The 13,293-nt window shown below is 42.9% G+C and overlaps 1 protein-coding gene and 1 non-coding gene across 2 annotated transcripts in view; one reads left to right on the top strand and one right to left on the bottom strand.

Annotated features, from left to right (window-relative positions):
- Mcc (MCC regulator of WNT signaling pathway) overlaps window positions 1–13,293 on the top strand; it is a 214,794-nt gene that overhangs the window by 23,286 nt on the left and 178,215 nt on the right. The window lies entirely within an intron of this gene.
- LOC129688256 (small nucleolar RNA SNORA40) lies at window positions 10,431–10,554 on the bottom strand. Its single transcript, XR_008721904.1, has one exon. It is a non-coding gene; the product is annotated as a small nucleolar RNA SNORA40 (small nucleolar RNA).

Here is a 13,293-nt window from a genome sequence, read left to right as displayed (position 1 = left end):
GGAATGTAGCTGCCCCTTAGATGGAATGCATGGTTTTGCTTTAGGTGCACTGTATGCTCCTTGCCTTATCTCAGGATGGAATCCCGAACTGTGAAAAATCAAAGCAGCCTGCCAGTGGGGTGTTCTTTGCTCCTTTCTAGCAATCATCTTTATTGCTGTTCACTTCTCCTGATTGCTGCTGACATTTCCATGAAAATTACCCAGGGCAGCTGAACTAGATAAATTAGTCCCTTTCTTAACAAATAATATTAAAAAAAAAAAAAAAACCATTGACATTTTGGCAGTGCTAAACTCATTAACTGTATTAGCCAGGAGTCCTGCTTTTACTGAACAGCATCCTGAGCAGGTTGGGGAAGATAAAGACCTTACAGATACTAATTAGCAAGTGTAATAAATGGCAAAACAGTTTGTGGGAGTCCCTGAATAACATTAATCAGATTTAGAAAGCTACCACAATTTAATCATTTGTTTTAGTGTGACTGAGAAAAAAAAAAAGCCCATATTGTTCTAAAGATAAAAGTGGCCATTTGATGCATTTTATAGCAGTAACTAAATTCAAGAGATCATCTAGTCATTCCTTATCATTTAGGATCACATTGGAAAAGCATATAGTAAGAAGCTGATTGGTCAGAGGCTCCCCACAGGAAAGCGCAGTGGAGTTTAAAGGCCTGGTGCCCACTTGGAGAGAGTGGACCTCTGAGATCTGGCCCAGGAAAAATGAAACAACCTTGCCTGTTGGTTTTGAGCAGAAAAGTTCATACATGCTGCAAAGTGCTAAGGCTGCAAAGCTGGTCTCAGACCCATGTCTCAGTCACCCTACCTGCTGTTGCCACTGCAGTCTGATTGCAGCTGCTGCTGCTTTCTTTTGTCCTTTTGGTATGTTTTGTGTACACACCTTTAATCCCAGCATTAGGGAGGCAGAGGCAGGTGGATCTCTGGGAGTTAGAGATGTGTTGTGGTGGCAGGAGGGTAGGACAACTGACCACACTGTGCTGGCAGCAGGAAGCAGGGAGAAAGGCGAATACTCATCATCAGCTGTCTTTCTCTATTCTATTCAGTCCAGGACCACGGCTCATGGAACGGTGCCCCACCAGTGAGGGCATGTCTCTCCACCCCAGCGAACCTAGTCCCTTAGTCACAAACATGCTCTGAGGGTTGTTTCCATGGTGATGCTAACCCCCATCGAATGGACGGTATGGACTAGCCATCACAGTGTGTTCTCAAGCTGTATCCCTGTTATAATATGTCCAAGTATGTGGCTAGGTTTTGATTTGGAGTCTGACAGCTAGGAAATGGCTCCTCAGTGGAGTGGCTACCATATCTAATCATTGAAAAGGAGGGTACGACCCTATGGTGCAGATTGGCTCTGTGCATGAACATGGGTTGATTTATATATGAATGGGGGGGGGAGCAGGATCATAACTTTTTCCTAAAGAAAAAATAACTTCTAGGGGTGAAGGGGGTAAAATTTGGATACAGCTGCATTTGGGTAGATGACACGGGTGGGTCCGAGGAGTGTCTTAGGAAGTCACTTTGGTGTGCTGGTAGATAATGCTGAGAGCTGGCAGGGGGTGGGGGGGGGAAGGTGCTGAGCACTGGGGTCTCCTCAAGTAGAGACTTAATTGGAGGGGATGGGGGTGGGGAGAGGGAGAGGGGGAGGGACAAGAAAGCAACCTTGGATGCTGGGGAAGCAGAGCAGTAAACCTGTTTTGCTGAAATGGTTTAACGATGTGATCATTGCTAAATTCTCCTAATTAGTGAACTGTTGGCCAAGTCATGTCTGTGCAGGATCCTCTGACCCAATTTACTATTGGCCCGAGGCCACGTGTGCTAACTGGTCAGTAATTGAGGCTCTTAATTTAAAAAAAAAAAAAAAAAAGTGTTCTGACTTTGAAACCTGTCCTCGATCCTAGCACATAATCTTTCTCATATCATAGGTTTTGGTTTTGGTTGTATTTTGGCTGCACAAGGCAGGTCCTTGCTGGAACACTTCACACACTTCACTGACAAGCTAAGGTGAAGGAAGGGGTTTTCTTTAAATGTAAGGAGGTGGTACTCCGCATTGCCACCCATCACTCTCCCAGATAATCGTGACCAAGAACAGTTTCGAGATACCGGGGATTTCCAGGCACTGTTGCAAGCCCTGCTCTGTTGTGTAACCATATGGAAAAGGCACAACTGATTGTTAGTGAACAGAAGAGCCCTGCTCTGGGAGTGACCGTCTACGCTGCCTGTAGTTCCTTCCTCGGTTTTTCATTTCTCTCTTTTCTTTCTTGAACTGCTGAAGGGTCAGGTTTTAATGTCCCAGTCCTCAGGCTCAGCCAGTCCCCACAGCCCTGCTGTTTTCCTCGGTGGTGGCCTAAGTGCTTCATCTGGGTCTTCTGTAGTGGCTGCCTGGTGGGTCCCCATCAGACCCATTTCCGTGGGAGGCTCCGCCCCACACCACACACTGGCCACCCAGCAGGAAGAAGCCATAGGCAGCTTCTCAGCCCATGTTACTACTCTGCTTGAAGGAGATGACCTCAATGCCTAGTGCCAGAATCCCATTTCAGAACCGGGAAAGGAAGGTATCTTGAGGATCCAAGTATTTGCACCATTCAGCTTGGACACTGGGGCCAGTGAGGCTCCAATTCGTGGGCTGTGCCTGGGGGGGGCAAAGGGACAGGTGAGGGTGCCTGCTGTGAGACCACTAAGGTGGTAGTGACCCCCTCCCCCACAAGCTCAGGGGAACCAGGCATGTGACCTGAGCCCACAAGCAGCTGCATCCCTCAATCCCTTTTTTGGTTTTTCAAGATAGATTTCTCCGTGTAGCTCTGGCTGACCCAGATCTCACTCTGTAAAACAGGGGGGCCTAGAATTCACAGAGATCTGCCTGTGTCTGCCTTCCAAGTGCTGGGATTAAAGGCTTGCATGTCCCCTCTGCCAGCATGTCTCATTTGCTTTCTCAGACTTGATAGTAAGTTGTTGGTGGTCGTCGAGGGAGTATGTGTCTGTGAGTCTATTGAGAAGAGAAAGAAAAGCCAGATAATGCAGTATAAACTGGAGGTAAACTATGATCTGAGCTATAGCGCAAAGTATAGATATGTCAAAAGCAAGAGAAAGGAACCTTGTTTTCCCTGGAGTTTGGCATGAGACCTGTAAGTGAAGCATGAAACTCCTCCTAGCCTGGCCCTGAAACAGGGGGACGTAAGTGCTGCAGACCTATGGTCTAGGGAACCTGTTCTGCAGCTAGCTAGGAATGTGGTGCTGAGAGGGTCAAGTCGAATGATGCGCTTCGTTCCCATGACCCATGCCCACCGAGGACAGACGCAAAGGAATTGGTTCAACTTCCGCTTAATCTGCCTCAGGTGCTTTAGGGACCTTGAAACCCAGAGCTTCGGAGCCTGGGGATTTTTAGAACTGCTATGGGGACCTAGAGAAGACTGTGTGGGATGTAAATAGGGGGCTGCGTGGCTGACCGTGGTCCCAGAGAAGCAACTTGCGGACCCCGAGAGCAGACAGTTCCCAGGTGTCTCTGCTTGGTTGGTAATTAGAAGGAAAACATTTAGAAAAGGTGCCAGGCTGCTGGGGGAGGGGGCGGGTCATGTGGTGCGCCACCCTGCCACCCTCTGCTGTCTGAGGCGACACGTGAGCAAAGTGCCTATGGTGTCCTAACTTCACCCGCAGCGGTGTTTCAATTTCATACTTTTTTTTTTTTTTAATGGGATGAGGTTCTTTCGCTTTCATCATCAAAAAAAAATGATTAAAAATGTGAATTCCCTTCTTAGCTTACAGGCTCCGCACATGCATGTGGTGGGTGGGTTTGGTTTGTAGGCTCCAGCTGACAGATCCCGAGAGTATCATATAGAAGAAGTAAGGGACCGTGAGATTTTTATGGTGGTGGAGGTGAGTGAGAAGAGCTGTCGCTGGTGGCATGCACTGAAAGTTCAGCCTTTTTATTAACCCCTAAGGACCTGTAAACCGCTGGCCTGTGGCCCTCTAAACCAGGAGATAAGGGAAAGGTCTTAAATTTGGCGAGCTGTTTTACATAGGGAACTAATGGTCAGGAGCCCCGCACCCCTTCCCATCTTTACTGGGGCTTTCCAGTCCCTATGTTAGGGGAACTAGTCAAGTTCTGTGGATGATTTAAATAGAAGCATTGAGTTAGTGTGTGTGTGGGGGGTCTTTTGTAATACACCTTCAGGGACCCGCTATCCCTGCGGAAGGTGGACAGTCTGAGAGGTTGATGTGTGCTCGCAGGAAACCATTGCCACGGTCATCCTAATGAGCTGTGTCTGCCTCCCAAAATGGTCTCTCCTCGTTCCCTTCCATTTCCCTCTTCAGGTACTGATTCCCGTTGCATCACTATACACAGTTTGTTGTTGTTGTTTTACAGACAGAACTTTAAAGCACACGCTTTCAGCTTGGGTCTGGCTTCTTTTGTGTAACGTACTGTTAAGGCTCATCCCTGTGGCTGCACATGTCAATGATGCAGTGGGTCCTGCCGTCCCTGCTGCTGCTTCGTCTTGTGTTGCTGAGTAGTGCGCCACTGACTGTGCTCACGATCTCCTTGTTCGTCTGTCCGCAGGCATTTGAATGGCTTCTTTTTGAGTGGTTTACAGTTTGTGGGTATCACAAGTAAATGTCTTAACAGTTGCATGTCCTCCCTTTATAGGCGCAGCTCGCACTTCCCTGTAAGTACCTAGAAGCAGATACCGTGGAAACTGTGCCATATGGGCAGTGTGAGTTTAACTTTCTGAGAAACTCGCAAGCTCTTCCCCCAAGGGTTGTGTGGGAGGGCTCCTTCCTCTCCAGGTTCTTGCCAGCTAAGAACGGCTTTAGAAAGCAGCCCCAGGGGGACTTAATTTACAGGCTTTGGGAGAACCCCCCCCAAGTCATATCCTTAAAAATGAGAGCTCTGATATCTAGAGCCTCGTTTGTTTTCAGAACATTCCTGTAGAGTTCAGGAATCAGCACACCAAATGTAGTTTGAGACTCATGTGAAGTGATTGTCACCCTCCACTCCCAACCCCCTTCTAGTTTCCCCTTCAGTATAAGTCCAGCCTTTTTCTCCTCCTTTTCTTACCTCCTTCATTCCTTTTCCTTTCACCATGATCAAGAAAGAGGTTCCGTCTCACTCAGGGTGGAGTCTGAATGAGTCCTGCAGTTTTCTTCTGCAGAATGAGAATGTCTCTGGAAGATGGGGGAGCTTCTGGAGATGACCCCTTGGGCGATGGCTGTGTTGCAGCTTTTACCTTTCAGACTAGCTTCCTCGAGATGAAATTGTTGCAACCTTTCTGCCCTGTCCTTAAGAGTCATGTCACGCTAAGATGTGAGATACTGCTGAAAGCACGAACATTCTAGGTGGAAACCGGAGACTCACACCAACAAGCAGATTTGTAGCATTGTAGGTGGTGGTTTCTCACGCTGATCCCAGTGCCTGTTCTCTGTTCAGGGGAGTCCAGGTTTCTGGGGTATCCTGTCTCTGATCCAAAAGGAGTGTTCTGAGAAGGTGTCTCTCTGCATACACTCCATTTTCTGGGTTTCTTGCCCTCAGCGCCTTCTCCTACAGTAACCTGGGTTAGTGGAGCTCTCCTACCATCAATGAGCCAGTGTGGAAAGTCACTGTCCTGTCAGTGCTGCTCACCTGTTGGATGGTTTGAAGGGGACACAGTCTCAACCTCTTACGATCCGTCTTTCGAACACCATCTTCTTAACGTGCTTCTTAAGGGGTGCCAAGGAACTGGGGGCTTTTGTTTCTTTCTAGTGCTTCTCTGCCAGAATCGTCGGAATTGTGGTGGTGACTCTGGCAACTCACTGATGGTGGTATGGTGTAAAACCAAAGCATGAAATAGACCTTCTGGAAGGGTATATATTGAGAATGTAAAACTACACAGGTGAAAAAAAAAGCATTTCTCGAGTTGAGTTTTGGGAAAATGTGTCTGCATTCTAATCTTTTTTACTCCATCTGCCTCCAGTGTCTGTGCTGACATTCCTCTGTGTTCTGAGCACACATCGAACCCTCTGCAAGGGCAAGCTGGTTAATCTGAGTAGCACAGTGGTTCTAAAAGTCTACATCCTTAGGAGGATCAGCACCACCTGCGATGTTAGAGATGCAAATTATTGGGCCTTGATCCAGATGTATTAACTTGAAAATCAGGGTGTGGGTAGGAGGAATATTCTTAACAGCCACCCCAGGGTGAGTCTGAATCATGCCACAGTTGTAAATCATCAGCTTACTGCTGTGTTTGGATCTCAGTTGTGTATTCTGTAAGCTGACTAGAACCAGCTACAATTGCCGTGAGAATAAATCCCAGCACTCAGGAGGCAGAGGCAGGTGCATCTTTGTGAATATGAGGCTAGCCTCTTCTACATAGTTCATTCTAGGCCAGCCAGAGCTGGAAAGTGAGACTCCATCTCAAAAGCAAACAGAAGAAAAAGAATAAAGAGCAAAGAAAGAACTCTTCCTTGCCTTCGGCGATCATGATGGGAGAATGATAGTGTCATGTGTGATACTTTCATGTGGGACATTTGCATCTGTGACTCTGACCAGTAGCTACTGATAGTGAGCACAGATTTTTAAAATGTAAGGTTGTAGACTAGAGAGGGTAAAGGCAAAGAATACGGGCAGTGACCTAATGAGTTTTCAAACAAGAACAGAGAACAGCACATACAGCCATCAGACCAGAAAAGAAAGAAAAATCTTTTCAACCAAGGATGGCTTTTCTCTACTTGACAGCACATGTGAAAGTTGAAATCAGAATGTGCTCAGGGTCATGGGCCTGGTATTAAATTTTGCTGGAATCCTTTGATCTTGTGTTCATAGTCAAAACCAAAGAGACTTACAGAACCCGATAGTACCTGACATTAGAACAGGTCCTCTGCTCTGCATCAGTCTTTTTAGAAAACTCTTCAGACATATGAGAAGCTAGCAGTTTGAGCTGGATTGGTTAATCTGTCTCTATTGGCAGGTGGTTATGCAACCCATATAGGTTTGATTCTTGAATAGCTATATAGTTTGGTGTGTACTTCAGCAGCAGTGATGGAAATAGTTTTAAGGAATTACACAGCACCTTCTAGACTAGCAGTACCTTGCTAATGCTACAGTTCTTTAACAGTTCCTCGTGTTGTGGTGACGTATTCCCATTGATACTTCATAACTGTAATTTTGTTACTGCTATGGATTGTAAGGTAAATATCTGTGTTTCCCGATAGTGTTAGGTAACCACGTGAAAGAGTTGTTCAGCCTGCAAGGGGGTCATAGCCCACAGGTTAGAACCTCTGGTCTTAATGAGGACCACTTCAAATTTTGGACTCGACCCATTTATGATGTGTCAAAAGGAAGATGCTTTTTGGAAGCGTGTATAAATATGTGCTTCTTTGTATCCTGTGTCCCACTAAACAGGACCTCATTTGTTCCAGATTTGATAGGCCTGCTAATTAATTTATTTCTTTGTGTGTCAGCTGGGTTGAATGACATTCTTAAATATTAAAGATATTATAATCCTTAATTCTTAAATATTAAAGTATTATAATCCTAAGGATTATAATACTTATCATCTACGTTTGTAAATTCTTTTAGCAAAGAAACTGATGCTTCAGTGTGGAGAGATAGCTCAGCCACTAGGCACTCACTGCTCTTGCAGAGGACCCAAGTTCGGTTCCCAGCGTTCATATCCGGTGGCTCAAAACTGCCTGTAACTGCAGCCGCAGGGGATCTGACCCCCTCTTCTAGCTTCTAGAGCCCCTGTGTTCACATGGACAAACACACAAAAGCTTGTATATACATAGTTAAGAATCAAAATATAAACAGAAATAGGTGTCTGTTTCCACATAAGAAGTTTTGGGTTCAGTTTTGGCACCATATTACCCAGTTCAGGATAGCCTCAGGAAGAGACGTGAACGTGGAGCTGAGACTGTGGGCTAGAAGCTCCTTTTGCACCTATTTTCACTTCACTTGGTGAGCACTTTCCACTATCATTATATTTTCGTAAACATAACTCATTGGGATTGCTTAGCATGACGTACCATTTTACTTCTTGCTCAGAAGTAAAATCAGGTTGAGAAAAGTACCTGCCTGTTTATTGCCAGTAATAAAATTTGAGCTGTTAAGAGAGAAAAGTGGAGATTTTCAAAACCTGTATTCTCTTGACAGGGCTTGACAACGTCCCAATGCCTACAGACAGTTTTACTAAGGCTCGTGCTAATATGTATCCGCTTTTGTTGTCATTTGGTTTGGTTTGTTGTTATGTCAGGTACATGTGCTCAGGTTGGCCTTGAACTCACGAATGTTGCTGAGATGGTATTACAGTCATGTGCCACCGTGCCTGCCTTTCCCAGTGCAGGGTGTTGAACTCAGGGCTTTGTGTGCGGTAGGCAAGCACTCTTTCAGCTAAGCTACATTCTCAGCCCTCTAATGTGTGTGTTTCAATGTTTGTTCTATGTGTATGAGTATGTACATATATGTAACATGTATGTTCCTGGTGCCCAAGGAGGTCAGGTTTGGCATTAGATCCCCCTGGAGTTGGAATTATGTATAGTAGTGAAACTGACCCATTTCTTCAGAAACCTTTTGAATATTTAAAATGTTTTTCTTCCTTCCTTCCTTATTTCCTTCCTTCCTTTCTTTCTTCTGTGTATTTGTGTGTGGATATGTGCTTTCAATGGTGCACGTGTCGAGCACAGAGGATGACCTACAGGTGTTGATTTTTGCCTTCCATGCTGTGGGTTCTGGGGCTCGAACTCAGATTGTCAGGCCTGGCGGCTGGTTCGTTATCTGCTGAGCCATCTTGCTGACCCTCAAGCAAGCTTAAATGGATAAATAAAAACTTAGGTGACCATGTCAGAGGGATACTGTATGATGTTTTGTAGCCTGTTTCAATGCTGATATTAATGACTGTGGTGGTGTTCATGTTTTCAAAAGAAATTAACATTTGGAGTAGCTGTATAACCCGTATAACCCAGGGAAGAAGGATTTGTCCAAAGTTGTTCATGGTGAAAGACCTCTTCAGAGTTTGAGATGAATTATCACATTTAAGCTAACAGATTTCAGATTTTATGTTGTTTTTAGAAAGCTTTACTTCTGTGTATGTGGGTGTATGTGTGCCGTGTGTGTCTGGTGTCAACAGTGGCATCGGATACCCTGAAAATGAAGTTACAAATACAAAATAGACTAATTAAATCAAGCTATTAACCTATCTACCCTCAATCTTTTGTGGTTAGACCCTTTGAAATTCAGTTTCTTGGCTGTATTTAGCATGCTGTGCATAGGGCTCAGAAATGAAGCACAGCTCTTCTCAGACTGTGTTCTCTCTGAGCCTTCCCATCCTCCTGGCCTCTCAGCCTTCCATGGCCACCCCTCTACTCCCTGCTGGTATGCATTCTGCTCTCTTGAGGTCCACATATATATGAGAACATTTGTTATTTTTGTATGTGTGGCTCATCTCATGAAGCATAACATTCTACAATTACACACCATTGTCTCAACGGACTAAATTTCTTTTTGGAAGGATGCATAGTATTGTTTTGTGTCTTCACTTACTATATTCCCGCCATCTGTTGGTGTCCATCCACTTGTGGTCACGTGGGTCTTTTCCACTCCTCGCCCACTGTGAAGAGGGCTGCAGTAACAAGGGCACTAGCTTCCTTCCAATCTTTATAGTAAATGTTCAGAACTAGAATTGACAGATTGTAAGTAACTTTTCATAAACTTTCATTTGTTGAATTTTGGGGAAATACCAAAAAAATTACATAAAATTATCTGAAAAGACAGTGCTTTTTCATTTTCTGACCCTGTATGTATGAGGTGAGATGTTTGTTTAACGCTTCAACCATTCCATAACAAAAGGAGGAAAGCAGGGTAAGACATTATTCACACTGAAACGGTTTTTTAAATGGGCCATACCACCATTTTCTAAACTCTAATATGCAGAATATAAATTTCCATAAACTGTATTTAAGCTAACATGCAAGTTAAAAGACATTTTAATGCAGTATGCAATCAGTAGCAATAGAAATAATCCACATGAAAGCCTATTAGGCTCATCAGTAATTTAGGATGTAATAATTCTAAGACCCAAAGTCTGAGAAACACTGAGTTAGGCATGTTTAAAGATTTCTTTATTTTTGATTTTTTGGTTTCTTTTTAAATCTAAGACTCCTTTAGTTCTTTAAAAAAAAAAATTACTATCACATTTGGGAACCTCTGAAAATGAAAAGAGCTATAGTTTGAAATTGGCAATGTACTATTACTGCAATTGAGGGTTTGTTTCAGTGTAGTAAGGCAGGTTATCACCAACTCCTGCCACATGTCTGAGACAAGCCTTGAAAAGGCCGTCACATGGAAGTTAGACATTGGATGTAGCGCATATTGGTTTACCCTTTACCTATGCTTGTACATTACAAACAAGGCTCAGGCCCGGCCTCCTCTTCATTAGAGCTGTCTTATGGGTCATGGTCCTTTTTGTCTGTATCAGAAACTCATCCTGAGCCGTGAGTTCTGGGTTACAAAAGAGGACTTGCTTTGCTACCTGCCTTTGATGACTTCTGAATTTTGAATGACATAGGCCACGTGAGAAGATGATATTTACTAGTCCATGAAGTTATTCAGTTTTTTTTTTTTTTGTTTTGTTTTGTTTTGTTTTAATTTTAGACTAATTTTATAGTTTACTGAAACATTTTGGTTGAGATTTGGCTTTTTCTAGAAATACATTATTGAGTGGAGTAACATTGCATTCTGTGCGCCGAGAGCCCCTGAAGCTGAGAACTAACAAGAGACAGCGTGGTAGACCAGCTGCCTTTGCAAAGTCCCTTGGAAACATTGAGAGCAAAATGCTTTCCAATTAATTTTATTTTTCTTTGATAAATGATAATGAGTCTATTTCCTGACTTCCTGTATTTTCAAAGGCCATCTTTAAACCGTGATGTAAACTTGTGGGATTAGAAGTCAAGACTGAATAATTTTGGGTAATCATGATCACTAAGTAATCTTTGGCCCTTATCTAAATGAGAAACATGGCTTGTTTGTTTTTTGGCTGAGTTGGGCTTTGTCTATAAAAGTGGGGCAATTCACAAATGACTGAGAATGGAAAAATAGATGCCTTGATGCATTTCTCTCTTATGGAATCACTGATTTTTTTTTTTTTTGTGGGAGTGACTTTGGAGAAGCCTCTTTTTAGCTAATTTAACTAAAGGGGACAAGGTATGTGGGTGTTTTGGGTTTTTGTCTTGCTTTTATTATTTTAAGTCACGGGAGTGTGGGCACTTTCATAGAAAACCCCTTTCTGTCCTTTTACACACCGCCTACCTGGGCGTTAAACAGATCGCTCTAGATCTTTTGGTTTAAGTAATGGATGGGCAGGAGAAACTGTAATTTTGTGGTCAAAACAAGTAGGACAAAAGATTAGGACATACCTAATCTTTCCATATCATCTCTTAATTTACTATCAAATTACTTTAAAGGTTTTAATTAGCATAATCAAGCGAGGTAAGTGATAAGATACACTATTTTATGTGTTGGATCACGGCATTTAACAGGAGCTTTAAACTTAATTACCTCTTCAAACCCAAACCAGGTGTGAGACACAGCTCCTAACAATGTAGCTAGTGTCTTCACAGGCTAAAATTCTTTACATCTTAGCTGCATGTTCTTGTGTTTATCATAGTCTATTGACTTCCAAAGACTTTGTTGTGCCCCAAAGTGCATTTGTTATGTCATTTTATTCTATATGTTCATAAAAACTTTGTATTGATTGTATTTCATTCACTTTGCCTTGACCATTATTTAAATACTTTGATTTCCTTTTACCACACTCTCTTTTTAAAAATATTAATACCCAGACCTTCTTCAATGCAAGTTTTGAAAACAAAAAAAAAAAACAAAACAAAACAAAAAAAAAAAAAAAACCAATGCTTTGGAAAACTGTCATTCACTCTAAGTGATTGGTTATTTGGTAATTTTGCTCTGGTTAAACTTCAAAACTGCCAGCCTGTTCTTTTTTCTCATTGGGTCCTGATGTTTGAGCATAGTTACATAACCTTAATTTATCACTCAGAGTGCTGATCCAAAGGACCTGGAGTCAGCCCCGTTCAGTAAAAAAATCGTGTTTCTGACCTCAGGCTGCTTTCAATATAGGTTCAAGACAGAATAAAGAGGGTAATGGAGACTGTATGCGCGAGCCAAAGCCAAGTTCCCTGGTTGCCAAAAGATCTGTATCTCAAAGTAGTGAAACTTCATACTAAATTCAATGCGGATGACTCTGACTGTTTGTGACTAAGAAGTGTCTCACCTGGATCGCTGTGGGATCAGATATGTTCCCAGTTATGGCCCCCTGGACAAGAGGAAGGCCCAATGCTCATGAAGGCTTTGACTGTGCTGCTCCGTTGTCAGTCATGCCCACTAATAAATTCTGCTTTCAGTCCAAAAGAAAAAAAAAAAACAAAAACAAAGAAACTAGGACAACTTCATCCTTAATCAGACTTCTGAATTTCAGCAGATGTTTTGGCTGCTTCCTTCATAAGAGGACTTTTGAAGTTCTGCTACCATATATCATACTAGAATAAAATAGACTTAAAGTGGTGCTCGGAATGTCAGCCAAAACACCATGCACTCTGAAATTGAATGTACTTACCCTAAAATCTCCAGTTGCTTCTATACCTTTGGGCTACAAACTTCCTCTAATCTCTGCTACAAGACAGAGAGGAAGGAGTTGGCTTTGTAACAATGTCAGTTTGTGCAGCTGATGATAGAAAGGACCTAATGACGTGATGGAGAGCCACCTAGCCCCAAACCCACTTATAAAGATCAGAATGGAAATTAGGCACCTTGAAGAATATAAGAAAGTGTGATCTACTTCCCAAGAGAGACTCCGGGTATATTCTAGCTCAGCTTTCTGCAAAGCAGTTTATAGGATAATGTGGTATTGAATAAAACAGAAATTTTCAGTAACTCTGTTACTGAAAGCCCATCCTAAGTGTCTTCTTAAAGTTGAAGCAGTTCCTAGTGTTTGAAGGCTTTAAGAATGAGGTGTAGTCTGCAGAGAGCCATATGGCTAGAGTAGGCACCCACCTTCTGTGACACTGTTTGGTTATATTGAAGGCACCCCAGAAATGAATTGATCATTCTTATCAAATATCACTTCAAAAAAATGATATGAATATCTGTATCTCTAAAGTATATGTAGACATGTTTATTGAACTTGAGATCTGCCTTAGTTTATTTTCTTTTTGCCATGACAAAATAGTCTCTAATCAAAGCAACGTAAGGGAGAAAGGTTTTATTTTAGCTCTTGGTTCAAGGCACGGTCCAACATAGCA

This window comes from Psammomys obesus, unplaced genomic scaffold, assembly GCF_907164565.1.
Source record: "Psammomys obesus unplaced genomic scaffold, mPsaObe1.curated_primary_1811, whole genome shotgun sequence".
Lineage (NCBI taxonomy): Eukaryota > Metazoa > Chordata > Mammalia > Rodentia > Muridae > Psammomys > Psammomys obesus.
This window is presented reverse-complemented; position numbering and strand designations above follow the sequence as displayed.